The sequence below is a fragment of the Sus scrofa genome, chromosome 12 (genome assembly GCF_000003025.6).
Source record: "Sus scrofa isolate TJ Tabasco breed Duroc chromosome 12, Sscrofa11.1, whole genome shotgun sequence".
In the NCBI taxonomy this organism is placed as follows: Eukaryota; Metazoa; Chordata; class Mammalia; order Artiodactyla; family Suidae; genus Sus; species Sus scrofa.
The window spans coordinates 15,915,364-15,943,239 of NC_010454.4; the positions used below are offsets into that span (position 1 = coordinate 15,915,364).

The 27,876-nt window shown below is 44.5% G+C and overlaps 1 long non-coding RNA gene across 1 annotated transcript in view; it reads right to left on the reverse strand.

The window, feature by feature from the left end:
* Nucleotides 3,310–27,876, reverse strand: part of LOC110256166 — a 36,264-nt gene continuing 11,697 nt past the window's right edge. The window contains exons 2-3 of the long non-coding RNA XR_002337442.1: nt 7,809–8,088; nt 3,310–3,936 (exon numbers count right to left, since the gene is read on the reverse strand). This is a non-coding gene — a long non-coding RNA (uncharacterized LOC110256166). The remainder of the gene's footprint in view (nt 3,937–7,808; nt 8,089–27,876) is intronic.

Below are 27,876 nucleotides of genomic sequence, written 5' to 3' on the forward strand. Positions count from 1 at the left end.
CTCTCTCCCCCCTTTTTAAATTTAATTATTTCATATTGGAGTCTAGTTGATTTACAGTGTTGCTAGTTTCAGGTGGACCGCAAAGTGATTCAATTATACATATAAACGTATATCCATTCTTTTTCAGACTCTTTCCCCATGTAGTTTATTACAAAATATTGAGTATGGTTCCCTGTGCTATACAGTAGGTCCCTGTTGATTATATATAGTATATATATATATATGTCAATCCCAAATTCCTAATTTATCCCTCTCTCCATTGTGTCCCCTTTGGTAACCTGGTAACCATAAGTTTGTTTTCAAAGTTTGTGAGTCTATTTGGTAAATTAGTTCATTTGTATCACTTATAAAATCAGATTCCACATATTAGTGATCTCGTATGATGTCTTTCTCTGCCTGACTTACTTCACTTAGTATGATAATCTCTAGGTCCAACCATGTTGCTTCAAATTACATTATTTCATTCTTTTTATGGCTGAGTAATATTCCATTGTGTATATATATACGCCACATCTTCTCTAAACATTCATCTATTGATGGACACTAGGTTGCTCCCTGATCTTGGCTATTGTAAATGGTGCTACAATGAACACTGTGGTGCATGTATCTTTTTGAATTACGGTTTTCTCCAGATATATGGCCAGGAGTGGGATTAGCTGGATTATATGGAGTTCTATTTTTATTTTTTTAAGGAACCTCCATACTGTTCTCCATAATGGTTGTACCAACTTACATTCTGACCAACAGTGTAGGAAAGTTCCCTTCTCCATACCCTCTCCAGCATTTGTTATTTGTAGACTTTTTGATGATGGCCATTCTGACTGATGTGAGGTGATACCTCATTATAGTTTTGATTTGCATTTCTTTAATAACCAGTGATGCTGAGCATCTTTTCCTGTGCTCTTGGCCATCTATCTCTCTTCTCTGGAGAAATGTCTGTTTAGATGTCCTAACCTTTTTTTAATTGGGTTGTTTGGTCTTTTGGTATAAAGCTGTATGATATGTTTGTATATGTTGGAGACCAATCCCTTGTCAGTCAGTTTGTTTGCAAAGATTTTCTCCCACTCTATGGATTGTCTTTTTGTTTTGTTTTTGTTTTTATTACTCTAGGAGGTGGATCCAAAAAGATATTGCTGCAATTTATGTCAAAGAGTGTTCTGCCTATTTTCCTCCAAGAGTTTTATACTATTCAGCCTCATGTTTAGGTCTTTAATCCATTTTGAGTTTATTTCTGTATGTGGTGTTAGAGATTGTCCTAATTTCATTCTTTTACATGTAGCTGTTCAGTTTTCACAGCACCACTTATTGAAGAGATTTTCTTTTTTCCATTGTATATTCTTGCTTTGTCACAGATTAGTTGATCACAGGTGTGTGTATTTTTGTTCTATTGATCTATAGTTCTGTTTTTGTGCCAGTAACATGCTGCTTTGATGACTCTAGCTTTGTACTATAGTCTGAAGGCAAAAGCTTGATTCCTACAGCTCCATTTTTCCTTCTCAGGATTGCTTTAGTGATACAGGTCTTATATGTTTCCATACAAATTTTAAAAAATTCTGTTCTACAGTTTGGAGATACCTTAGAAATCTATACATAGAATTTCCATATGACCCCGCAATCCCACTCTTGGGCATATATCCGGACAAAACTCTACTGAAAAGAGACACATGCACCTGCACGTTCATTGCAGCACTATTCACAATAGCCAAGACATGGAAACAACCCAAATGTCCATCAACAGATGATTGGATTCGGAAGATGTGGTATATACACAATGGAATACTACTCAGCCATAAAAAAGAATGACATAATGCCATTTGCAGCAACATGGATGGAACTAGAGAATTTCATACTGAGTGAAATAAGCCAGAAAGAGAAAGACAAATACCATATGATATCACTTATAACTAGAATCTAATATCCAGCACAAATGAACATCTCCTCAGAAAAGAAAATCATAGACTTGGAGAAAAGACTTGTGGCTGCCTGATGGGAGGGGGAGGGAGTGGGAGGGATCGGGAGCTTGGGCTTATCAGACACAACTTAGAATAGATTTACAAGGAGATCCTGCTGAGTAGCACTGAGAACTTTGTCTAGATACTCATGTTGCAACAGAACAAAGGGTGGGGGAAAAATGTAATTGCAATGTATACATGTAAGGATAACTTGATCCCCTTGCTGTACAGTGGAAAAAAAAATTCTATTCTAGTTCTGTGAAAAATGCCACTGCTAATTTGATAGGGATTACATTGAATCTGTAGATTGTTCTGGGCACTATAGTCATTTTGACAATATTGATTCTTTCAATCCAATAACATGATATATCTTTCCATCTGTTTGTGCTATCTTTGATTTCTTTCATCAGCATCTTATCAGTTTTCAGAGAACACATCTTTGCTTCTTTAGGTAGGTTTATTCCTAACTATTTTATTCTTTTTTGTGATTTTTCCTTAATTTCTCTTTCTGATTTTTTGCTGTCAGTGTATGGAAATGCAAGAGACTTCTGTGTATTAACTTTGTATCCTGCAGCTTTACTGAATTCATTGCTGAGCTTTAGTAGTTTTCTGGTAGTATCTTTAGTATTTTCTATGTATAGTAGCATCTTTAGTATTTTTTGTGTATAGTATCATGCCATCTGCAAGCAGTGGCAGTTTTGCTTCTTCTTTACCAATTTGGATCCCTTTTATTTCTTTTTCTTCTCTTATTGCCGTGGATAGGTCTTCCAAAACTATGTTGAATGAAAGTGGTGAGAGTGGACATCCTTGTCTTGTTCCCATTCTTAGAGGAAATGCTTTCAGCTTTTCACCATTGAGTATGAAGTTAGCTGTAGGTTTGTCACACATGGCCTTCATTATGTTGAGGTAGATTCCCTCTATGCCAACTTCCTGGAAAGTTTTTTTTTTTTAATCATAAATGGTGTTGAATTTTGTCACAAGCCTTTTCTGCATCTACTGAGATAATCATATGGTTTTTACTTTTCAATTTGTTAATGTGGTTTATCACACTGGTTGATTTTCAAGTACTGAAAAGTCCTTGCATCCCTAGGATAAATCCCACTTCATCATGTGTATGGTCCTTTTAATGTATTGTTGGATTTGGTTTGCTAGTATTTTACTAAGGATTTTTACATCTATATTCATCCATAATGAACATACAGTGATGGCCTATAATTTCATCTTTTTTGTGGTATCTTAGTTTGGTTTTGGTATCAGGGTGATGGTGGCCTCATAAAATGAGTCTCAGACTGTTCCTTCCTCTGCAATTTTTGGAAAGAGTTTCAGAAGGACAGATATTAACTCCTCTCTAAATGTTTGATAGAATTCGCCTGTGACACCATCTGATCCTGGACTTTTGTTTGAAACGGTGATTTTAAAACTTCCAACAATTTCATTACTTGTGATTGATCTGTTCATATTTTCTATTTCTCCCTGACTCATTTTTGGAAGATCATACGTTTCTAAGAATTTGTCCATTTCTTCTAGGTTGTCCATCTTATTAGCATCTTGTTGCTTGTCATAGTCTTTTATGATGCTTTGTATTTCTGCAGTGTCAGTTGTGGTGCCCTGTTTTGAATCTCCTGTCATCTTGGATCCCAGACATGCTGCCTGCCTTGCCCTCGGCTGCCTGATGCCCTAGTCCGCCTGGACTCTTTCATAGCCACTGCTCTGACCTCCACATACTTTGAGTGCTTCTGGTCCTCCTGGTAAACTTTGAGATATCCCATCTCCAGGCTCTCACAGTTCTGAGATGACTCTGCTCTGGCTTCTGCCACTTGTGTAGAAATGAAGCACTTGTGCTCCATTCTGGGGAGCTGGGATCATGCATGTCTAATAAACACCCTTCTTTAACCTTTCCTGGTTGTAGCAGCTTCCAGGTGAGATTCCATCATTTTGTCTGGGAGGGATGAGCAAGCAGACTCTAAACTTACTTAATTATCCCCTGTGGAAGAGAAAAATTTTAACAGTGACACATCTAGAGCTCTATTCCCATGGGGCTTGAGTCAATTGGGCAAAATTAAGTAGAATCACACAACAATCTAGAAGGGGCTGTGAAATCTCTTAAGTGTTTACAGATCATCAGGCTTTGTTGGGTGTTTAACAAGACGCCACTGGGGATGAGATTAAATGAGGCTGGATGAGTGGACAAAACCTTGGCAGATATAAACTCTGCTGAGAATAAGGGCATGACAGGGAGAAAAAATACAGAAGATGAGAAGCTGCCACTCTGAACCAGCTCATATGACCCAGAAAAAGGATTTTGGATTCAGTCCAAGAGTGTGTAGCAAAGATTTTGGGCCCCCAGTTTGGAGAAATTATTAGGAAGAGTAAGGAACAAGGCCGCAAAGGAAATATGACCTTTGTAAGGAATGTGCAGCTCTGGTTGATGCATTTCAAGTGGTCAAGGGACGGAGGTGCTTCTGTTTGAGGCCAGGATGACAGGTGACAGGGGACATGCTATCATCTAGAAAACTATGAATGGTACAGATGAATATAGACAAAACCCCACTTATTAGAACTAGGAGGTATCCTGAGATAGTCTCAAGATTCCAAGCAAGTAAAAAATGGTTGCTAAATGTATAGAATTCATTACCCCTCCCCCTCCTGCAAGAAGGAGCATAGGCTGAAAATAGAAATAACTTCCAAACTGCTTACATAACGTTGTGGCTGCTGGAACTATCATGGATGACTGAGGGAAATGTGATGACTGAGGGAAATGTGATTATTGTGAGATAATAGGGAGGCCAATTGTGTCTTCCTAACAGACAGCCTTAGCCTCACTCTCAGCATCAGTGGAAAAGATCTTGGATTAGACCACATGTGCCAATCTTTCTTAAAAAAAAAAAAAAAAAAAGTGCTGGAGTTCCCATCGTGGCACAGTGGCTAATGAATCTGACTAGGAACCATGAGGTTGAGGGTTCGATCCTTGCTCAGTGGGTTAAGGATCTGGGCGTTGCCGTGAGCTGTGGTGTAGGTCGCAGATGCGGCTCGGATCCCGCGTTGCTGTGGCTCTGGTGTAGGCTGGCAGCTATAGCTCCGATTAGACCCCTAGCCTGGGAACCTCCATATGCTGCGGGAGCGGCCCAAGAAATGGCAAAAAGACAAAAAAAAAAAAAAAAAAGTGCCTACATGAATGCATATATTGTAATATTATCAGGTGCCTGCCTTATATTGGGAACCTGGCTAGGCCTTTATATACATGACCTTTAATTCTTACAATAATGCAAGAGGTAGTAACAATCCCTATTTCACAGATGAGAAATGGCTCAGATAGGGTTCCCTAACTATTCAAGGTCATACAGCCAGTGAAACAGAGGAGCCTGGATGCGCTTAATGGTAATCCGACCTCTCATATCACCCATTTCTTACATTTTCCTGTCCTTCATGGAGAAATTTAGCCTAGGACTACCAGCCCCAAATCCTCCCAAATGATGCTTCTATTCTTTGTTCATTCATTGCTAGTCATTATAGGATCAGCCCATTGGTTCATATTCCTGAAAAGTTCAAAGTACCCAGAGGGAAAGAGGACACTTAGAGTTCTGGGGCTGAGACATGAAAGGGAATAAGAGAGCCTGATAGGGGCCAGGAGTCCCTAGTGGCTCAGAAGGTTAAGGATCTGGCATTGTCACCGCTGTGGCATGAGTTGTATCCTGGCCCCAGAACTTCTGCATGCCACAGGTGCAGCCAAAAAAGAGCCTAATCGGGGTCAGCATTTCACGTGTTCTGACATGTAGCTGTCACAACACCCATTTTGATTTGCATTTTGGAGTTGAGAAGACTGAGTCTCAGGTAGAGTATGTAAAATGCCTCAGAGCCCATAGTGCACAGGTGATATATAGAAACCAAGTCTGTCTAATGTCAAAGCTATGTCCCTTCCATCTCTGCTTTCCTTCTATAGGGAGGCAACCTCAGAGATTAGCTCCATTGTTACAAACCTCAGGGGGGCCTCTGCTCTACACCAGGTCCACTGCCTGCTAAGTCTCTGCTGGGGGCGGAGGGTTCCATGCGCGCAGAAATTCTGGTTGGAATGGTCTGTTGGATGGATGCTCATCAGTCCCACCCTTTACTTTGTCCGCATTTTTCCTGGTCAGCTAGAGCGCTTGTTTTTAACAAGTCAGATGGCTCTTCGGATTTCTCTTAGGGTTTCTCGATGGGCAGGCGGCTTCTTTGTTGTTGGGGGGTGTCCTTTGCATCATAGGTCTAGCAACATCCCTGGTCTCCACCCACGAGGTATCAGTAATATGCCCTCCCCCAGTTATGACAACCCCAAATGTCTGCAGATCTTGCCAAATGTCACCTGGGGTGGGGCAGGGGGTGCAAAATTACCCGTGGTTGAGAACCACGGTGGTCATTCAACAATTGGGGGGCTCCATGGTCTCCTTGCCTTTCTACCAAAAACCCAACAAACCAATTCACCCCTCCCAAGAGCCAAGGAGGAGAGGTAGTCCAGGGACACCTGTCAGGGGTAGCCTGGCTCTTCTGGTTTGGGGGAGAGAACACAGCACACAGATTGCTGGCCCTGTACTTACTTGATGCCCCCATGAGATGTGAAAAATGTAGAGCTTTCAATGTGCAGATGGCTCGTGCTGCTTAATTACCAGCCGAAAGCATGCTAACATTTTCCTCCCTCTCTCTGCCTGCAACAGCCCGCCAGGAGCAGCGGAGGCATTAACAACAGGGAGCGGTTGCCCTTTCCCGCATCCTTATCACACACTAATTATTTTATTCTAAAGAGACAAAGTAGAGAGAATGTAACATATGATTCTGATGACACTTTAAAAAAAAGAAAACTGTCTGCTTCTCCTAGTGACTAGAGCATAGGAGCTGGTTGCTAAGCAACTGGGAAACTGCAGACTCGTGTACTGGCCATGCTGGTTTCGGAAATGAGCCATAAAAGGAATTCCCCAGTGAGAAGGGATCCCATACCCTTGCCCGGTTGCCATGGACACCATACATAAGTGATGGGTCCTGGGTTATAGGCCCTGCTTAAGAAAAAAAGATGTTACCCCTGCTCAAGTCTCGGTATGAGAAAGGTATGGAAGCCTTCTTCCCCTATGTGATCCATGCGGGCACATCCCAGCCCCTTCCCCACGTGCTCCCCTGAAAGAGAGGTCTGAATCTAAGTGGCTGTGACATTCCATCCAATTTCAGCTCTGCTCTTATTTAATATGTTCCAGTCTTTGCTAGTGTTGGAAGGGCGTCTGCAATCTGGAGAGCAAATTTTTAAGCAAGCAAAGATGCCTCGGGTGGCAGACAGGCTGTCTGTCTGTCTATCATCCACCCCTGTTTGGGGGCCACAGAGTGCCCGGATCAGGCCCAAGGGCAACTCTCTCCGTTCACGGGTTGTATTGGAATTGTGCAAAACAAGAGATGAGGGGAGAAAAAGACAATAGCCGTGACTCCAAAATGAAATTGGCATGTCATGCGGAGGGAGGCACACAATAGGCCACTGCAATTCTGTCAGAAATTAGAAACAGACTTCAGATAATAGGAGTGAAAAATGTGAGGCAAATATAAAGATGTGGCGCATCACAAAGATGTACAGGAAGGGCAGGGCGGACTGGGCTTCCTCCACTAAAAGATGGAACAGACAGGCCTCGTTGTCACCCTACAGACTGCACGGTTACAGTCCGGAGATGCGGGACACTAGACTCTAACCCCCAAGGCCCAAAGAGCAACAGCATGCGCTCAAGGTCACAGAAGACACACGTTACCGAGGGGTGGTCAGGAAAGGAGAGCTCGGCCTTTTTCATACTGCTGCCGGACAAACGCCTCCCCAAACCGAGCAGCTTAAAACAACAGTAATGATCTTACCGTTTCTGGGGGTCAGGAATCCAGGAGCATCCCAGCTGGGTGCTTCAGACTTGGGGTCTCTTACAGGCGACGGTCACGATGTCGGAGGGGCTGTGTCACCTCAGGGCTCCCCTGGGGGAGGCTCATGCACGTGGCAGTTGGCAGAGCTCAGGTCCTTCCTGGCTCTTGGCTGGCGATTTCACTTCCCTGCTACGTGGGCCTCTCGGTAGGGCAGTTTACCAGATGGCAGCCAGCTTCCTCACAAAGAGCAGCTAAGGTGGAAGCCACAGCCTTTTCTAACCTAGAAAAAAAGAGAAGTGATGTCTCATCATTTTGATCATACAGTATCCTTCAGAATTGAGTTACAAGGTCCCGCCTGTACCACAAGGGAATGGAGAGCCCATGAGGGCACAGAGCCCAGGCAGAGGGAACCATTGGCCCTGGCAAAGACGCCTTCCACAATAGCCAAGTGTTCCTCCAGGATCCAAGATAGGAGAGGGGAGAGCAAGGGAGCCGAGGAAGGGGCAGCTAGGAGAGGCTTAAGGGAGGGGGCAGATAACAGGAGGAGCAGAAACCAGTAGCAGAGAAGAGAGAGAGAAATTTGTAGGGTGGGAACAGGGAAATAGTGGAGAAAGGGAACCGGGGAGCTGGAACAAAGGACATCAGTTGTAAGAAAAAGAGAGAAAACCGTTCCTAGCTTTGGGCACCAAAACCAAGCAAACAGCAAAGAGAGTGGAGGAGCTCCCGCTGTGGCACAACAGGATCAGCAGTGTCTCGGGAGCGCTGGGATGTGGGTTCATCCCTGACCCGCACAGTGGGTTAAGGATCTGGCATTGTGGGAGCTGTGGCTTAGATCTGATGCCTGGCCCAGGAGCTCCATTTGCCGTGGGGTGGCCAAAAAAAAAAAAAAAGAAAGAAATAAAATAGAGTGGAGGATGGATGGAAAATGAATTAAGAGTGGAAACAGGGGAAGAGAGCTGGGAAGCAAGGAGCAACGAGCTCAGGCAGACAGTGCGGGCCAACAGGGAGAAAGTGTGAGAGCCAGGAGGGCACTGGCTCCCGTTCTTCTGCCCACGGTGCCTTGCACTGTCTTGAGCAGGTATTCAAAAACCTTTTTGGCACCAAGCATTACTTCTCTGAAGCCACTGAGAAATTCTGCTGCCTTATTAGCTTCCCGGGAACTGCAAAAAGACTGGTTCTCTTCCCCCCTTCAGCCCAGCTCCTATCTCCCTGTTTGACTCTGGGCCAATGACTTAACCACGGTGGAATGTGGGGTCCTTATCAGCAAGTAGACAGGTTGGCTGGATGATCTTTAAAGTTTTTTTTTCCTTAGCTCTGAAACCTCACAAATTACATATCAGGGACTAGAGTTAGAAGGCAGAGTAGGAGTGGGCAATAGATCTGATTGAGATACAGGCTGCCGCTTAGGCAGATCTGATACCGAACTGTTCTGGATTCCATTTTGCCCAGAGGCCAGTCCCTCAATATGCCTCTCAAGGGAGGTTCAGCACCCCTCTTTCATAGCAGCTGTTTGCAGTGGAGACTCCATGAGCTTAATTCTCCTCAGCACCAAGCTCCCTGTCTGATGCTATGTCAGGAACTTAAAAAGATTCATCAGCCTTCAAAACAGGAGACCAACCAGGGCACGAGTGGTTCAGCTGCCAGAGTGCCATTAGGAGTAAAGACGGCAGCAGGACTCACCAGGAACATGAGGTGCCAGAGCCTCCAAGATATATCATGGGAATTAGGAGGCCGGGGTTTAATCCCGCTTTTCAGTTGTCAGTTTTGGAGCTGGTACCTACTAATAAAGAACAGCAAGGAGTTCCCACCATGGCACAGTGGTTAGTGAATCTGACTAGGAACCATGAGGTTGCGGGTTTGATCCCTGGCCTTTCTCAGTGGGTTAAAGATCCGGTGTTGCCGTGAGCTGTGGTGTGGGTTGCAGACACAGCTTGGATCCCGCGTTGCTGTGGCTCTGGCGTAGGCCAGTGGCTACAGCTCCAATTAAACCCCTAGCCTTGGAACTCCATATGCCATGAGAGTGGCCCAATAAATGGCAAAAAAGACAAAAAAAAAAAAAAAAAAAAAGAACAGCAAGACCTACCTCTGTTTGGCCCCTGCCCACTTGGGCAAGTTGCAGGTGGTCTGCCTGCCACACCATGGTCCATGAGGTATCTAGGAATATATGCAGGCACTTTCAAAAAGCATCTAAGAGGCAAGCCTTTGCTCATCATGGAAACCCACTGATGGTGGAATAAAAAGCTTGAGAATAAAGGTTCTATGTTTGTTTCAGTATCCTCCATCCACTGAAAAAGATGGATGGGAGCACTTTGAAAAGGCTTGATATTAATTGGTTGTGGCCGTGGGTTCCATCTCCTAGTATTTCTGCACTAAAAAAAAATATTTTGAAGGAAATACTCCACTTTCCTAGTAAGTCTCTAAATGCCTTTTTTTTTTTTTTTTTTTGATTTGCAGGAAACGCACCTAGAAGACACTCACCAATAAAGAAGTAATTCTCAGGAGCAATGGAGAGCCTACCTCCTCACATGTACTCTAAGCAGCTACGTGTAGCAGATGTGTTGGTGTCCTGCCCGCAGCCACTTGCATTGGGCTTGGCTTCCCAGTGCCAGCACACACTGGCCAAGAGCTTTCCTGGATTTCTACAGCCCCTACCCATCTAGGAGGTAGAGTACTAGGATATGATCAGCCACCCCCAGGGACTGAAGGAGCCAGTATATAAAACCCCCAGGTTCCTCGCCCTCAGGTGGTACAGGATCTGCGGTGTGTCTTGACACTGTTCCCTAGTGATCCCTGGCAGGACTGAGCCCCGCTTGCCTAAGCAGTCACCTGCTCCATGACGACCTCATAGTGACTTCCTTCCCTTCCCAGTGTCACTTTCCATTCTCCTACTGGTGTTTCCTGGATATCATTTGCATTTAATCCTTTATCTCAAGGTCTGCTTCAGGGTTAACCCAAATTTCTGCTAGGGCAATAAGGAAGGAACAGAAAAAAAAATGATTGTTATTTAAAAGAAGGATTTCTATAAGCAGTGTGCTCCCCTGGTGCAGTTAAGAGTTTCTTTACAGCTCATCACCTTCCTTTACAGAATATGCTATGGGATAGATTGGGTAAGAAGTGTTGCCTGGAGTTCCCGTCGTGGCGCAGTGGTTAACGAATCCGACTAGGAACCATGAGGTTGCGGGTTCGGTCCCTGCCCTTGCTCAGTGGGTTAACGATCCGGCGTTGCCGTGAGCTGTGGTGTAGGTTGCAGACGCGGCTCGGATCCCGCGTTGCTGTGGCTCTGGCGTAGGCCGGTGGCTACGGCTCCGATTCAGCCCCTAGCCTGGGAACCTCCATATGCCGCGGGAGCGGCCCAAGAAATAGCAACAACAACAACAACAAAAAAGACAAAAGACAAAAAAAAAAAAAAAAAAAAAAAAAAAAAAAAAAAAAAGAAGTGTTGCCAACCAAAGACCCCTAGACCTGAAGATGGAACAACTCTGAAATGGTCACGGAGGTTGCTAGGAACACTGACTCAATTTACAAGACTCCCATTTACTCACAACTCTCCTGGCAGGAGAAATGCAGGATGCCTGCTGTGACTACCAACTGCAGCATTCCTTCAGATGCATGTCCATGGAATCCTCTGGAAAAACATGTTGGGGACAAGGGTCTGTTCAGAGGAGACAGTGCCAGAGCTTGGCGGTCCCCACACGGGTTCATCTGGTTTGTCTCCAGCAGCATCTGCCCTTGTACCAAGGAGCGGGGGAAGGGACAGCTGAGACATCATAACTTGAAGGGCAACTGAATAGGAAGCAGCTTACAGCATGTGGGCTCCATATTCCTCAAAAAGCTCATAGCATAACTGTCAAAAAGTGGCACTATGAACCCAAATTATAAGATAATTATGTTCAGTCCCAAATTCAACCAAATAAAGGTTATTTGCTCGCCTGCCCTAGTGACCATCTCACAAGGGGGAGAAAAATACCACACAAAAACAAAATGTAAACTTGCAAAGCGGTAATGAAACTGGCCCAAAGTTATTCATTTCATGTCTATTTTGAAAAGCCTTTGATAATACCAGCCATTCCCTGTAAAGTTTCTATTCTCTTGCTACAATTCCCTTCTGGAGATAGAAAAGGTTTGGCTGCTCTGCAGCCATTCCATTTAGGGAGATAAAGTCCACGTTCTTTCCCAAATTTAAGTGTTTTTCATTCTTAAAAAAATTACAGAAATCCCTGACCACCTCTATCCAGCTAAGCCTACCGCATAGGCAGGGCTTAGTAGAAGTATCAATCTGAATCCTTCGTGTTTCGAACAATAAAATTCATTTAGTGGTCTTAACAAGGTACTTAAATGGAGCTCAAAAGCCTTGTCCACAAGGTGCTGAAATATTCCTCAAAAGTAGAAGATCCAGCCAACCGTCTTAGCAATATTCTGAGGTTTCAGAGCCTGCAGGCCAGGTGGTCTCCCTTTGAGGTCTCCTGGGTGACACCAAGAAGGCTGAGCAACAATTAGTCCTTTAATATGGAAAGACCAAAGGGAAAAGAAGAGTAGTAGAAGGTGAGGAATGAAGCAAAACAACAGGAACGGAAGAGAAAAGGAAGGCATGAAATAACAAATGCTTCCACCAGCAGCTCATGGCCCTAAAATAAAGATGGGCTGGCCCTCATGTAGAACCAGCCTGTAAAGTACTGAGAAGCTACACACACAAAGCCCTTCCAATTTACCCACATTGGTCATTCTGACTTACACAATTTATGTTCTCATTTTATGGACTAATTTTAAAGAGAGAAAGTTGTATTATTTGAAAGCAAGTGCATGATCTTGATAACGTCCACGTGCTTTTCATGCGTCAGTTTTAAAACTGTAATAACTTGGCTTAAATGGACAAGGGACATAATCTACAACTGTATTTTGGGCACTTGCCACCACTGATGTGACGGTCACTAGGTTTACTTTGCCTCACGCGGTTTACTTTTATATACATGGTGGCCATTCTTTGTCCCAAGGCAGCATATATGCCCTAAACTTTAATACGCTGGTGCTTCAATTCCACTTCCATTCTTATCAAAAATTTCCTGAACACTTATGATAGGAAAACCACAGTGCTGAGCACTTATGTGGCTACAGTACTGAATGAGACATAGCCCTGTCTTTATGGACCTTGTCATCTGAAAGTGGAGGAAGTGATGGAAGGGAAATTAGACCCAATCAGACATATCCACTGGTAACTGTAAGACAATCAAGACTTTTATCTGCTTCAGTACAGGTTCTTTAAACCACCTCTGGCTCTCTGATCGGAGCCTTTGTCCACCCCTTATCTGTTATTCCTCCCCATATTTCTATCTAAATATCACCCATTCTTCCATGCAGCTCCTTCCATAACCACACCATCTTGCCAGACACTCTTACAGTACGTAATCTCTTTGGAACCTCTGCAGCCTTTGTGTATTCTCCTGTGATGGAAGTTATGGCTGGAGGTTAAGATACCCCGAGTCAAGACAGTCCATGCACATGTTCAGGGAGACCCTGAACACTGTGGAAACTGGCCTGAGCTGCTGGGCACCCACACCCTTTGTGCTACACAGACACTTACTCTGCTCTCATTTCTGGCTTCATTTGGGACTTCGCATGTCTGATTCCTCCCATAAGAGTTCTCCATGCTTTTTTCTGTATACTAACAAATATCAGAAAGGGAATGTAAACAATACCTTTTAAAAATCACCCCCCCCCAAAAAAAAACCCTAAGAATAAAACTAAGGAGGTTAAAGGCTTATACATTGAGAACTATAAAACATTAATAAAGGAAAGCAGATTCAAAGAAATGGAAAGATAATCCCATGCTCTTAAGTTGGAAGAATACTGTTAAAATGGCCATATTACCCAAAACTAGTTACAGATTTAGTGTGATCCTTATCAAATCACCGATGCCATTTTTCACAGAACTAGAATAAACAATCTAAAAATGTATATGGAATGATAAAAGACCCAGAATTACCAAAGCCATCCTGAGGGGGGTGGGGGAAGCAGGAGGCACAACTCTCCCAGACTTCCAACCATACTACAACACTACAGTAATCAAAAAAGCATGGTGTTAAAAAAAAAAAAAAGGCATACGCATCAATGGAACAGAAGAGAGAGCCCAGAAATAAACCCAGACACAATCTTTGACAAGAGAGGCAAGAATATAAAATGGGAGGAGTTCTCTTGTGTCACAGTGGGTTAAGGATCTGGCATTGTTACCAGAGCAGCCTGGGTCACTGCTGTGGTGTGGGTTCAATCCCTGGCCCAGAAACCTCCACATGCCACAGCATCACACACACACACACACACACACACACACACAAAATGGAAAAAGATGGCTCTTCAAGTGGTGCGGGAAAGTTGGACAGCTACATGCAAATCAATGAAATTAGAACACACCCTCACACTATGCGCAAAAATAAATTCAAAATGGCTTAAAGATTTAAACATAACTAACATATGACACCATAAAACTCCTAGAAGAGAACATAAGCAAAACAAATGGTACAAATATTTTATTAGGTCAGTCTCCCAAGGCAATAGACATAAAAATAAACAGATGGGACCTAATCAAACTTACAAACTTTGGACAGCAAAAAAAATTTTAAAAAATGAAAAGACAACCTATGAAATGGGAGAAAATATTTGCAAATGATGCAACAGACAAGCGCTCGATCGCCAAAATATACAAACAACACAAGAAAAAAATAACCCAATCGAAAAATGGCCGAAGACCTAAATAGACATTTCTCCAAAAAAAGACATACAGATGGCCAAAAATACAGGAAAAGATGCTCAACCTCACTAATTACTAGAGAAATGCAAATCAAATACAACGAGGCATCACCTCACACAGGTCAGAATGGCCATCATCAAAAAGTCTACAAACAATAAATGCTGGAGATGGTATGGAGAAAAGGAAACTCTCCCACACTGTTGGCAGGAATTTAAGTTGGTACAACCACTATGGAGAACAGCACAGGTGCTTCAAAAAACTAAAAATAGAACTACCACATGACCCAGCAATCCCACTCCTGAGCATATATCCAGACAAAATGACAATTCAAAAAGATACACACACCCCTCTGTTCACAGCAGCACTATTTATAGTAGCCAAGACATGGAAACAACCTAAATGTCCATTGACAGATGAATGGATGTGGTACATATGTACAATGGAATACCACTCACATAAAAAAGAACAAAACAATGCCATTTGTAGCAACATGGATGCAACTAAGGATTCTCACACTAAGTCAGTCAGAGTAAGACAAATACCATATGATATCACTTATATGTGGAATCTAAAATATGACACAAAGGAACCTATCCACAAAACAGAAACAGACTCACAGACATAGAGAACAGACTTGTGTTTGCCAAGGAGGATGGGGGAGGGAATGGGGTGGACTGGGAGTTTGGGCCTAGTACATGCAAACTATTACATTTAGAAAGGATAAACAGCAAGGCCCTACTGTACAGCACAGGGAACTATATCCAGTCTCCTGAGATAGACTGTGATGAAAAAGACTAAAAAGAATGTATATATATGTATATCCGGGTCACTTTGCCATACAGAAGAAATTGGCACAACACTGTAAATCAATTAAAACTTTAAAAAATTCTTGTTAACGTCCTCCATGCTTTGATCAGGCTAGAGAGAGTGTGTGTGTACACACACGTGGCAAGGGGAAACAATAACTCTGGTGGACTTGGCTTCATTGCCTCTCTTGCCTTTCTGTCCAGGCTGCCTCTTAAATTCCAAGTGCAAGATTGCTACATGCCATGCAGGTGTTGATGCACTTGCACACCTCCATCAGCCCTGCCCCTTGACCAAGGACAGGATGGGTCTGGTGACTGTGAAGATACACTGTGGCTGGCCTGATAGGAGGGTACGTCATGCTGGAAACCCTGTCCCTGCAGATTTGGGTCCTGTAGCTCCCACCTCACCCCCTTTACCCTGATTTTAATGGTGATAGGGATCAAATGCCCAGGATCTTCCAGTCTGCTATTGCCAGAATCAGTGCTTGCCGATTACCCAAGGGTCCTCAAGAGACACCTCTGGCCTGCGGCCCAAGTTCCATGGGGGTAGTAAGAACTCTTCCTTCTTGGAAGTGCAGCCCTCAGCACAGACCCTGGTTAAAAGCATCTGATTCTTATCAGAGGCTGAAGGACAGGTTTTACCAGAGTTCTCATGCCCAAACTTGAAAAGCAAGTTCATCTGCCCCTTTACTCCACTCACTTGGGGTTCCATCCTATTCTTGAGAGAAGGTCAAATGCTCTCCCACTATCATGACTTTGGAGATCACCAAGTGGCCTAGTGACCACTGGCTGCCGGTCACCAAGGCTGACCAACTGTGTAGGTTTTCCTGGGACTTGGGACATTCAGTGCTAAAGCTGGGAAAGTCCCAAGAAACCCAGGACACATTGATCACCTTAACTAGAACTGACCCTTGACTCTTCACCCAGTTCCCCAGCAGGCATGGGACCTACACCTCAGCCAAAATCCACAGGGGGCAAAGAACTGCATCTGGAACAACCCCAGGCTGCAACTGTCCTTTGCCTTTTTCAGAACCCTCGTGTGCACACAGGATGGAGTTCATCCCTCTAGACTAGGATGGGGAAGGAGTAAGAAGGAACAGGAATGCCCATCACCACCGTGTACCTGGCCTGTATCCCAGTCTTGTCCAAAGTGGATGTTGATAGTTATTTGTAGATTGAGAAATGTATGACTGATTCTGAACTGGGCCAAGCACCAGGAACATCAGACCTTCCCTCTGTCATCCACTCCTTCCTACAAGGTCATGAAGGACTCTGTACTCACTGAGGACAAAAGGAGGCAGAGGGACTCTTTCTCCTGCTGGCACCTTGGCCCCAAACCCTGTTGTCAAACTCCAGTGGACTGGGTTGAGTCACTGGTAGGCCTCCCTCTGGCTGAAGGGGGATCAAAGCACGAATCCAAACCTCCGGTCAAACCACACCAATGTGAGGAAAAGCCACATCAGAAAAGGCCCTGTGAGCAGAGCCAAAGAAGGCAGCAGGCGTACCTAAGCAAAAAAGAATTTGCTTCAATGGCCAAAGCCAGGTGGGTCTCTGAGCCTGGGCATTGGGAATACCAGTTACGTCTGACCCCACAGACCACTCCTACCCTCATCCCTAGAAGCACTAGGTCTCCAGGCCATGCCTTATTTTTCTGGTATCCTTACAAGCACAGGATCCAAAGAGAGACTACACATGTGCTCTGGGATCTTTATTTTAAAAGCTCTACATCTATGTCCATGGCCCATTAAAATGCCCAAATCTGACAATTTATTGAGCTGGCCTTCTTTAGTGGGGAGTTGCGTTTCTTCCACTTTGGAAGCCATTATTGTGTAAGTAGCCACAGGACTGCTGGTCAAGAGCCCTGAGCTTCAGTATTTGTAAAGACAGCTGTGATCGGCTTGTGCTGAAACATTTAACTTCTCAGTTTCATCACCTATAAAATTCATTGGACTAAACTTTGGGGACTAAGGTTTCTTCCAGCTTTATGATTTATCTTTTTCTCTCACACACACACTTATTCAGCTTTATTTCTGGCTATTTACTCCAAATGCCACGCCAAACCATACTAGAGCCTGAGGCAAAAGGGAAAAGGCAGCAATACTTGTCCTCTATTTGAATATTGATATTTTGTTCATGAAGGGGTTTTTTTGGCTTTAATTAAGATTTTAATGCACTATTTAAACCTTGACTACTTAATTTTTGGTGCCCCCTTAAATTGTGTCCCCAAGGCAAGTGCCTCACTCCAGTTCCAGCTGCGTTAGCCCTTCTTTACTTCTGGGTGATGAGGGAAGAAGGGACTCAATGCCCCCCACTCTACAAAGTTGCCCAAGGTTGGCCAAAATGGTTACTGCATCATCAGTAACCCACTTATAATTTTTCCCTCTAACAATTCTTTGTGCATGAGGACCCACAGGCCTTTTTTTTTTTTTGAATCCTGTCCTCTGCCCACCCAATGCCCAGCCCAGAGTTAAACACTCTGTACAATTTGTTCAATCATTAGAACAAAATGACAAGGCACACACTGAATTCTAGATCACACCCACCCTTCTCTTGACCTTCCATAAGGCAACGCTTGGTCATGAGAATTATTTTGAAGTTCAGACAATAAAAACACAAGCAACTGGAAAACCAGAAAAGTCAAACAGTTGCTTTGGCACAATGTGAGCAGAGACTGACAAAGACAACTGGACTTTTCTGCCTCACTTTTCCCCTTTGGAGTCAAGAGGAGCCGAGGGAGGTAAGACATAGCCCAACAAGCTTCATGGGACTGAAGTTCTGAGGAGGGTCACGTTCTTTGACCTAACAAACCCAGAGATGCCTGTTACCCTTTGGCTGGAGGCAGGATCTGCCAGAGAACCTCTTCTCACCGCCCTCGCCCCGGCTTGGAATGGAGAGCAAAGGACCTAGTGTTAAAAGCCTATCTGTGCAAGGTCTGTATTCAAGGACATGTCCAAGGAATTTTCTTTCAATTAGATGCATTCAGAAAGATGCACAGCTATAAAAATGGATTCATGCCGAAGTGCTGGGGAGCCTTTGTCAAGCAAAGAAGCCACCAGTGGTGTTTCAAGTGCTATCGTTATTTGGCCACTCACGGGCTGTGTGCCCTGGGACGAATCACTTACCCTCTCTATGCTTCCTTTTCTTCATCTGTAAAAGAGGGTGTTGGACAAATGGCCGCTAAGATCCTTTCTGCCTCTGACATTATACAGGAGGGAGAGAAAGTCTGTTAAATATCCCCTCCTGTTGTCCTTCCGCCCTGCTGGCCTTTTTTTTTTCATCCAGAGTATCAAATTCCTAATTAGTACATTTCCAAACATGACGAATACAAATTTTTACTGTACATTTGGGAAGGATGGAGGCTTACTTTTTAAAGCAGAGAAATAGAGCTTGCCTAGGAGTCTAACTGAAGTCATACACCCACAAAAATCAAATGGAAGCATGAAAGATCGTGAAAATCCTGGACTCTGTGCGAGGGAAGAACAGGAACCGTGTTGGTATGTTTTAAAAGATTCTCATTCCAGTCGCCACATCTCTGTGCTTCCTTTCTGGATTTCTCCATCTTTTTCGGCTCTACAATGTGCTATTTTAAGATTGTGTTTTCCTGCTCTACAGTAATACTGTTCAGATAGGCAATTTAACTGTCATCATACTTTTTCTTAGTCTTTCAAGACCTTTCATTATGGTGAAATAATTTTAGGCACACTAAGCACAAATCCATTAAATACCTTCCTTATTTCACTAATGAACTATTGTGGGCGGTAAAAATTAATTTCATTCCACCCATGATTCGCACATATCTGTTAAATTTTTAGAGTTGAGAAATGAAGGGTGCAACTAACTGAAGGCAAACGAGAGTCTCCTCTTTCAAACATTAAGCCTATTGTTTCATGTGTGCCAAGGTGTATCCAAAGAAAAACTGATAAAAATACTTCACAAAATGAAAGTGGCTCAACAGGTGCAGTCTCAGGGTAGATGTGACCAAAGTCTGAACGGGCTGGAGATGCTTAAGAAGTCGAAGCCCCTGTGTGAGTGCATTGGAAGAAAATCTGAGCTGATGTGTTCACGCTCATCCCGGTGGGCAAACCAGTCGCACACCTGCACAGTATGACAATATCCAGGTCCTGGATTGAATCAGCCAAGGTCGCTCCATTCCATAGCTCAGGCTGTAGCCCTAAGACCTCTCTGCCATTCCACGTGGAAGGTCACAGGTGAGAAGGGTAGAGGACGTGAATGGAGTCCATCCAACCCTTCCCTGCAGCGTGGAAAGGAACTGCAAGCTCGGGCTCTCCCATCTGAGGCTGGGGAAGCCACCTTGATGTGTGAAGGCAATATGATCTAATGGTGACAGGGCGGAGCCATCATCCGGTGGGCAGGTGCAATGAAAAGGGAGACAGAAACCATCCCATCACACTGATGACAGCTGTGATCCCACTGGGGGGGTGGGGTGGGGATAGGGATGTGCCTTTGGAGGAAAAGGGCAAAAGCCAGAGTTCTCTTCAGGGAGAGAGGACAGTGTCACAGGGCAAGAAAGGTCCCAGAACGGTCCCCAGAACCACCAAGGCCTTGATGAATGGGAAACTGCCATAGACGAACATGCTTCTTCACTCACAGTCAGCCCCTTCCAGAGCAACTCCGATCCACTGAACATCAGTGCCTTAGGTAGAAGGAGTAGCCTGGGGATTTTTCTCTGGTCGGGTTTCATTCCAGTCTCTGGTTCAGATGTGTGCCAACTGCTCCAGAGGGTTCCTTGAGCCTGGTGCTTTCACCCCGCCACGCTCCTTTTCCTGCATCTCCTATTCTCCACTCCATTCTCATGGTCTCCACCTCCACGTCTAAAACCCCAATGAGAGAGGGCTGAGAGGACGCAATCGCTGATAGCAAGAAGACAGTCCAGGAGCTCCCTGGTGACCTAGTGGTTCGGGATCCGGCACTGTCACTGCCATGGCACAGGTTTGATCCCTGGCCTGGAAATTTCCACCAGCCATGGGTATGGGGAGAGGGAGGAGGGAAGGAGGGGGAGGGGAGGGGGATGTATTCTAACGGAAGACAGGCGAAAATCCCCCAGATCATGTCCTGTGGCCCCGACGTCATTACCCAGCAGAGTCTTCTGCAGTTCCTACTGATGCTGAGTTTAGGACCTGTCAGCGTACCCAGGAAGGGCAGTGATGACTTGAAAGAAACAAATGGCGCAGTGAGAAAGAGATGTCATATTTTCTTTCCGTCTATAAAAACCATGATTTCCTTGTACTTCCATGTATACATGCACATATACACACAGCCTGATACTTTAAAAATATATATATATATATATATATTAAATGGCAGCAAGCCATGTCAGACAGCAGAGAGTTATAAGTGGAGTCTGCATTAAGAAAAAAGAAAAGGTTTCTCTCCTCAAGTGACAGTAAATTGGATAAATGCTATTTTTAGATGAAATGTATCTAATGTCCAGATGTGATTCTACCACATGAAGACAAAAACAAACCTCTCTAAAGCACTGAGCTGTACCCAGAAACATTTCTTAAAGATCCCTGGTGATAATGCTTTATCATGGAAAGGCTTAGACACATGGTGCTGACCAGCAGCCTCTGCACCAGTTCCCTTGGGAACAGCATCTGCACACATGGCTGCAACATGTGGATGATCCCAAGGCTGACATTCCTGATTGAATTGTTCCCAACTCTCTGGGCTTGCAGCTTGTTGGCAGTTTGCCTCCACGTGAGCACAGGGGAACAAGGGGAGAAGAACAGATGGATCAGGATTTCTGTGCTAAGCCAGTGGCCGGCGTCTTGAGAGGTATCTGCTTGTTCAAGAGAAGCTGCTTCTGCTCCAGACACTTCTGGAGGTCCTATTCATTCACTCAACAAAGAGTACTAAGCACCTACTATCTTCCAAACTGAACATAAAGTGACAAGCAGAACCAATGCAGTTCCTGCCCTCATGGGTACAGACTAGTAGAATGTCGTTCTTCTTTTTTGTCTTTTTAAGGCCACACCCATGGCAACTGGAGGTTCCCAGACTAGGGGTTGAATCGGAGCTGTAGCTGCCAGCCTCCACCACAGCCCCAGCAATGTGGGATCCGAGCCGAGTCTGTGACCCTACACCACAGTTCACAGAAACGCCAGATCCTTAATCCATGGAGCAAGGACAGGGATCGAACCCACATCCTCATGGATACTAGTCAGGTTTGTTAACCACAGAGCCACAATGGGAACTCCTAGCAGAGTTTCTTTTGGCGCCCAGATTACAAATGACGAAAGAAAATCCAATCTTATTTTGGCAGTGCAAATGGTGGTGCTGTGTTTGATCACAGTCTTGGCTACTGTGCGTGACCTTGAATAATGTCTGGCCATTTGAAAAGTCAATCCCTGAAATACGGTCACTGAAGATATTTAAAATAATGTGACATGAACTTTAAAGGAAGAGTGACAAGTAGATTCGTAGGCAGTGGCATCATCACTGGGATAAAGGAGTAGCCTCTCCAAGTGATGCTTTCTGCAGTTTCTGCTCCTTCAAGAGAGGGAGGATGAATGCCTGGGACAGCAGCAGGGTGGGAACCACCAGCCCAGGGACAGCAGCCAGGTGGCAGGGAGGAAGCAGGGGGAGAGGGTATGGCAGGGGAACGAGATGGGGCAAGTCTGGCAGGTGACAAAATCTCTGGAAAGAGGAGGGACTAGAGCTCTTATGGGGGATAAAAGCATCAGTGAGGGCGGCTTCAGAGAGTTGAGCCGAGATGGTTAGAAAGCCTTGCCCCAGTGTGTGATGGAACCCATCAAAAAGCTAGATGGGGAAGCACAGGAACTAGGTCTGCAACCTGGGCACCAAAGCTCAGTGGAGCAGAAATATCCAGGTGACCCAACACAACCTGGCCCTTTAGGAGCTAGACAGGCCATCTGGCCTCACTTGGGGCTGGGGAAGGAAGTGGCTTCATGGTGCCCAGGGAGGGCCTGGCACTCCTCTTGGTAGCAGCAGCTGCAACTACCTTCAAATCTGCAAGACTGGTTGGCCCTACCTTTGTCCTGAGGAGAGGATGAAGCCGCCTAAGATAAAATACCCACATCAGACAGTCAATAAAAGGTTAAGATGCAACAGGGACTAATGACTTTAGCTGACATTATTTCCTAATGATTTCTTAAATATCCAGTAGCCATCGGAAGATGCATATATACCAAAAAATCCTCTTTTCATAACAAATCATCTTTGCTGTTTTGCAGTTTAAGATTTTTGTTTTTTTCCCCCAGCATTCAAGACAGATTTGCATGTAGCCCTCCAAACTCTAAATTTCTCACAAGCAGCCCTCTCTGGAGAGAAAGCTTGCTGCAACATGCAGTATGCCGAGTAGGCATGAAGTCAAGTTGATCAAACGGATGAAGATATCAAGCCTGCAACATCAGTTTCACTCCCATTTCGTCTACAGCTACTAACCAGGCGGGCCAGAATTTGCTTCCTTTCCTTCCTCAAGAGCCGCCCCTTCGGGATAATATTTTAAGCTTAGCAGATCAGAAATAGACTTATCTTGAGACTTATCATCACCTTGGGTGATGCTGCTCCCTGTAGGGTCTCTAATGGAATAGTTCTCTTGATCTCCACTCCAATGCTAGTGGTTTTAAAACACACCTCAAATATATGTCTATGGGATGACCTGGTGGGCGGGGACCAGGCTTCCACACTTGGGTCCATAGAGAGCTGCTATTCATTTTTAAAATCAGTTTTCTAAACTTGTCTCCCTGCAAGATTTTGTTAGCTAAAACAAAAAATTCAGAGAAGGTTCTAGTGTGTGTGTGTGTGTGTGTTTTAAAGGTGAGGTGCTTTTCTTTCCAATAGCCAAGACATGGAAACAACCTAAATGCCCATTGACAGAGGAGTGGATCAAGAAGATGTGGTACATATACACAATGGAATATTACTCAGCCATTAAAATGAATAAAATACCAGCATTTTTAGCAACATGGAGGGACCTAGAAATTATCATGCTAAGTAAAGTCAGCCATACAATGAGACACCAACATCAAATGCTTTCACTGACATGTGAAATCTGAAAAAAGGACAGAATGAACTTTGCAGAAGAGATGCTGACTCACAGACTTTGAAAAACCTGTGGTCTCCAAAGGAGACATTTGGGGGGTGGGGGGATGTGCTTGGGTTGTGGGATGGAAATCCTGTGAAATTGGATTGTGATGATCATTATACAACTACAGATGTGATAAATTCATTGAGTAATAAAGAAGGAAGGAAGGAAGGGAAGGAAGGAAAGGAAGGAAGGAAAGGAGGAGGAAGGGGTGCTTGAAATCCCTGAACTAGACAAAGAGTCACTAGCAATTTCAACCGTATTTGGGATGAACAGGGCTAGACAATGGGGTAAGCAAATTCCTTCTGTGGTCTGTTAAGCCCAAGGCATGGACAAGAAAGTAAAAAAAAAAAAAAAAAAGAAAAAAAAGAAAATCAATGAAAGAAAGAGGGAAGTCAGAAAAGAGTCAATTGCTACCTTAGTGGTTCGGGGGTCTTTCTCCCAGAGACAATGCACACATATATTCACCTAATAGTTTGCAAACCATCTGTGAGGCTCTGTGGACTGTGAAGACCCTTATCTGGAGACCCAGGCGGAAAACTTCCATGGAAACCATCAGCCCGCAGCAATAACCTTAGATATCCTGTTGGTTGGTTACATAGGGTGCCTGTTGGGAAGGCAATTCTGGATTCTTCATTTTTCTTCAGTGCCACTCTGATCATTTTTCCCTAATTCTCCACATCTGGATGCTGCCCTGAACCATAATGAACCAGAAGGTTTTTGAACATGGGCTTTCAAATATTTCACTCAGGATGCTTGTCTGATTTAACAGCCTTTCTTAGCTACTCTCCAATCCATATCTTTAGATCTCTAATCAGAAGAAATAATGTAATCATCAGTTTCAGGTAACGTCTACCACTTGCCAAATGTGTTTTAGCACTTATATTAATAGCTCCCCTTAGAAACACAAACAATTAAGGTTTTTGCTGGAGACATTTAGTATTATTTGGTTATTTTAACAGCAACAGCCTCCTGGTATCATCCGTTGGCCTCTCCTCCTCCCTCAGGCCTCAATTTTTTTTTTTTCTTTTTTAGGGCCACACCCACACATATGGAGGTTCCCAGGCTAGGGGTCAAATAGGAGCTGTAGCTGCTGGCCTACACCACAGCCACAGCAATGCGGGATCTGAGCCACGTCTGTGACCTACACCACAGCTCATGGCAACACCTGATCCTTAACCCACTGAGCGAGGCCAGGGATTGAACCCAAAACTTCATGGTTCCTAGTAAGATTCATTTCCTTTGTGCCATGACAGGAACTCTGATACTGGAACTTTTAATCAATTTTCTATTTAGACCCTTAAGACCAAGATGCCCACCAAGTGGTTGCCCTGTCAGGCTTGCTCACCCAAATTAATCACTGCTTTTCTGACCATCCACATATCCAGGGGCTTATATGTCCCAAAGACACCTGAAACTCCACATACCTAAAGCAGGACTCTTCTTTCCTCCAGATCTACGTCCTCCAGCCGTCCACCTGCACCCATCACCCTATCAAATGTGCTTCAGACAAAGGGACTTGGTCTTCTTCCCTCTTGACTCTCACATCCACAGGGGATAGGTCTTCATGTTTCCACCTCCTTCAGAGCCAAGCGTTTTTGTTCAGGTCTTCATCTTCCTTCTGCACGACTGCAACAATCTAACTGGACTTCCTCACTCCACTTTTAGCTCCCCTCCTCTCAATTGGTTGCCAATGATCTCACGAAATGACAAATCTGATCTTCTAACCATTGCTGCTTCTAAAATCCTTCACAAGATGATCTCTGACGTCAAAGGGCTGACATGAAATTCAGTGCCCTTCGCAAGCCAAACCCAAAGCTGGGGTCCGATACACCACATGCTCCTCCTCTGAATGACAGCCTCCCCTCTTGGCCACCCTTGTCCCTTGCTTAACACCTACACGCTCTTCAAAAATACACGGAACATTAACGCTGGCACTATTTTGGTGCTGTGTGCATGTATCATGATTTCTAATCCTCCCAACAATCCCCTGGGACTTGGAGAATGTGCTGAAAGTCACAGAGTTAATGAGTAGCTAAAAAGCGAGTCAAATCTAGGGCTGATTGATGCCAGTGCCTAAAATCTTTCCATGAAGCCAAGATGCCTCATTTCGGAACTGCACTCAGTGGTTGTCTTCTGCAGGGGGCCTCCTGCGACCCCTGCTCTGCCCCGTTCTTCGAGCACCCCGCCTGGGCTGTCCTCTCATCACCTCACAGTGTACGCGGTGTGAATGTTCCTCCATCTCTGTCCTGTGTTGGGAGCTTCCAGTTGGCTGATGTTGGGCCTCTTAATTAGAAAATATTATCTGTTCACAGAAACTAAAATTCAACTAATACATAAAACGACGAGTAGACCTCCATGCCCCGTCTAGCTCCTCAGAAGCAACCAGTTAACCTCCCTCTTGCATAACCTTCCAGAAGTGTTCACGACTATGGAACTATATGAACACAGACTCTCCCCCAACAGATGGGCTCATACGAGACACACTTTTCTGCAATTTGCTTTTTTTCCTTAAAACTACATCTTGGACATTTTTCTACATCAGTACATGTGGATCTACATCTTTTTTTTTTTCTAGAAATAAATCCATGTATACTAGTTTCACAATTCACACAAAGGAATAAAACTCACAGTTTAAAGGTTATAAAGTCAGCGGGCGGGGGGAGAGTCTAGCCACGTGCTATTTGCAAAACAAACACCTAAAACATGATGCAGAAGGATTAGAGGTCACAGGATGCACTGAATACAATAATATATGAATCTGTGTGTGTTCACATAAATAAAGGAAGGAGAAGGGAAAGTTCTATCTTACAAAAGAAAGCTACCCAGTAAGTATGGAAGGAATGATGGAATTAGAAAATTGCCATTTGGCCACCATCATGGTAATAATTGATTCAAGCAAGAATCATTAATTCTTACTACAGGGTAAACATGTGAGGCATAATAGCTTATTTATAATTATCTCAAAATATCTCTCCACAAGAATGAATTTACAACTTACAAAAGGAAAAATAATAACTTTCCAAGGAAGACACTTGACAGGTACCACCATAACCAAGTCATCTAAATTAGCAGCCCAATTAATGAGCACATCACCTGATATCCAGCACTAAGAACACATTACTTTTGGGGTATTTCTGTCAACAATGCATAACCTGAGTCCCATCCTGAAGAAACATCAGATAAACCCAACTCAAGAGACACTCTACAAAATAACTAGCCAGACTCTTCAAAAATGTCAAGTTCATGAAAGACATTCAAAACACTGAGGAGGCATTTCAGATTTAGGAGAACCAAAGGGATGCAGCAACAGAATGCAACCTGCATTCAGGACTTGCTTTTGCTATAAAAGACATGACTTGGACAAATCCCAACAGCCTTGCAAAATTCCAAATGTGATCTTGCAGCCACTGCTACTTGAAATCCTTCAGTAGATGTCCTTTGCCTTCGAAATACAAACCAAGGAGTTCCCGTCGTGGCGCAGTGGTTAACGAATCCAACTAGGAACCATGAGGTTGCGGGTTCGGTCCCTGCCCTTGCTCCGTGGGTTAACGATCCGGCATTGCCGTGAGCTGTGGTGTAGGTTGCAGACGCGGCTCGGATCCCGAGTTGCTGTGGCTCTGGTGTAGGTCAGCGGCTGCAGCTCCGATTCAACTCCTAGCCTGGGAACCTCCATGTGCCGCGGGAGCGGCCCAAGAAATAGCAACAACAACAAAAGACAAAAGACAAGAAAGACAAAAAAAAAAAAAAAAAGAAATACAAACCAAACCTGTTGGCATGGAATTCAATGCTCTTCGTGAACTGTCCCATCTGTAGATACTTTAGTATGTATCTCTAAGCAGTGACTTTGTTGTTGTTAACGTAGCCATAATTTCACACAGGGCTGGGCGTGAGAGCTGTGGGAAATGCAGACAGAGCCTGTCTCAGCCCCCACCATCTGGGACAGTGGAAGCACTGTGGTGCCCTTGCTGTAGATGACTGAATTCCAGATCTGGTGATGCTAGACTGGGCTTTCTAACCCCCTCCCCTCCAGGTGCTGAGAGCGCACAGTGTCAGCCTCTCCCTTCTCTCCCATCCTAACTCTTGAGCTCTGTGCAATGACAAACTATAGTTCTGGGGACCCATGGTCCTCAGCCTCCGTCTGGGGAGCTTTTGCCCACCCCCCTGGGCTGGCACCTGCATCCTCTGGGCATTCCACATGGGATGCAGATCTCCCATGGGTACATGCTTATCATCTTCAATAGACACATGGCCCTGAGGTCCACGGGTGAGCAGTGTAGACTGCACTGAACCGAGGTTCTGGGAGTCTCAGAGGAGGGGGCAAGGTGTCCCTGGGTTGGAAATTCTAGAAAGGCCTCCTGGAGGGAGTGGCCTTTGGGGCAGAGCCAGCAAAGCAGGATGGGACCGGTGGAGATATAAATTGGGCTTGCTCCGACCTGAGTCCTCTGAAAG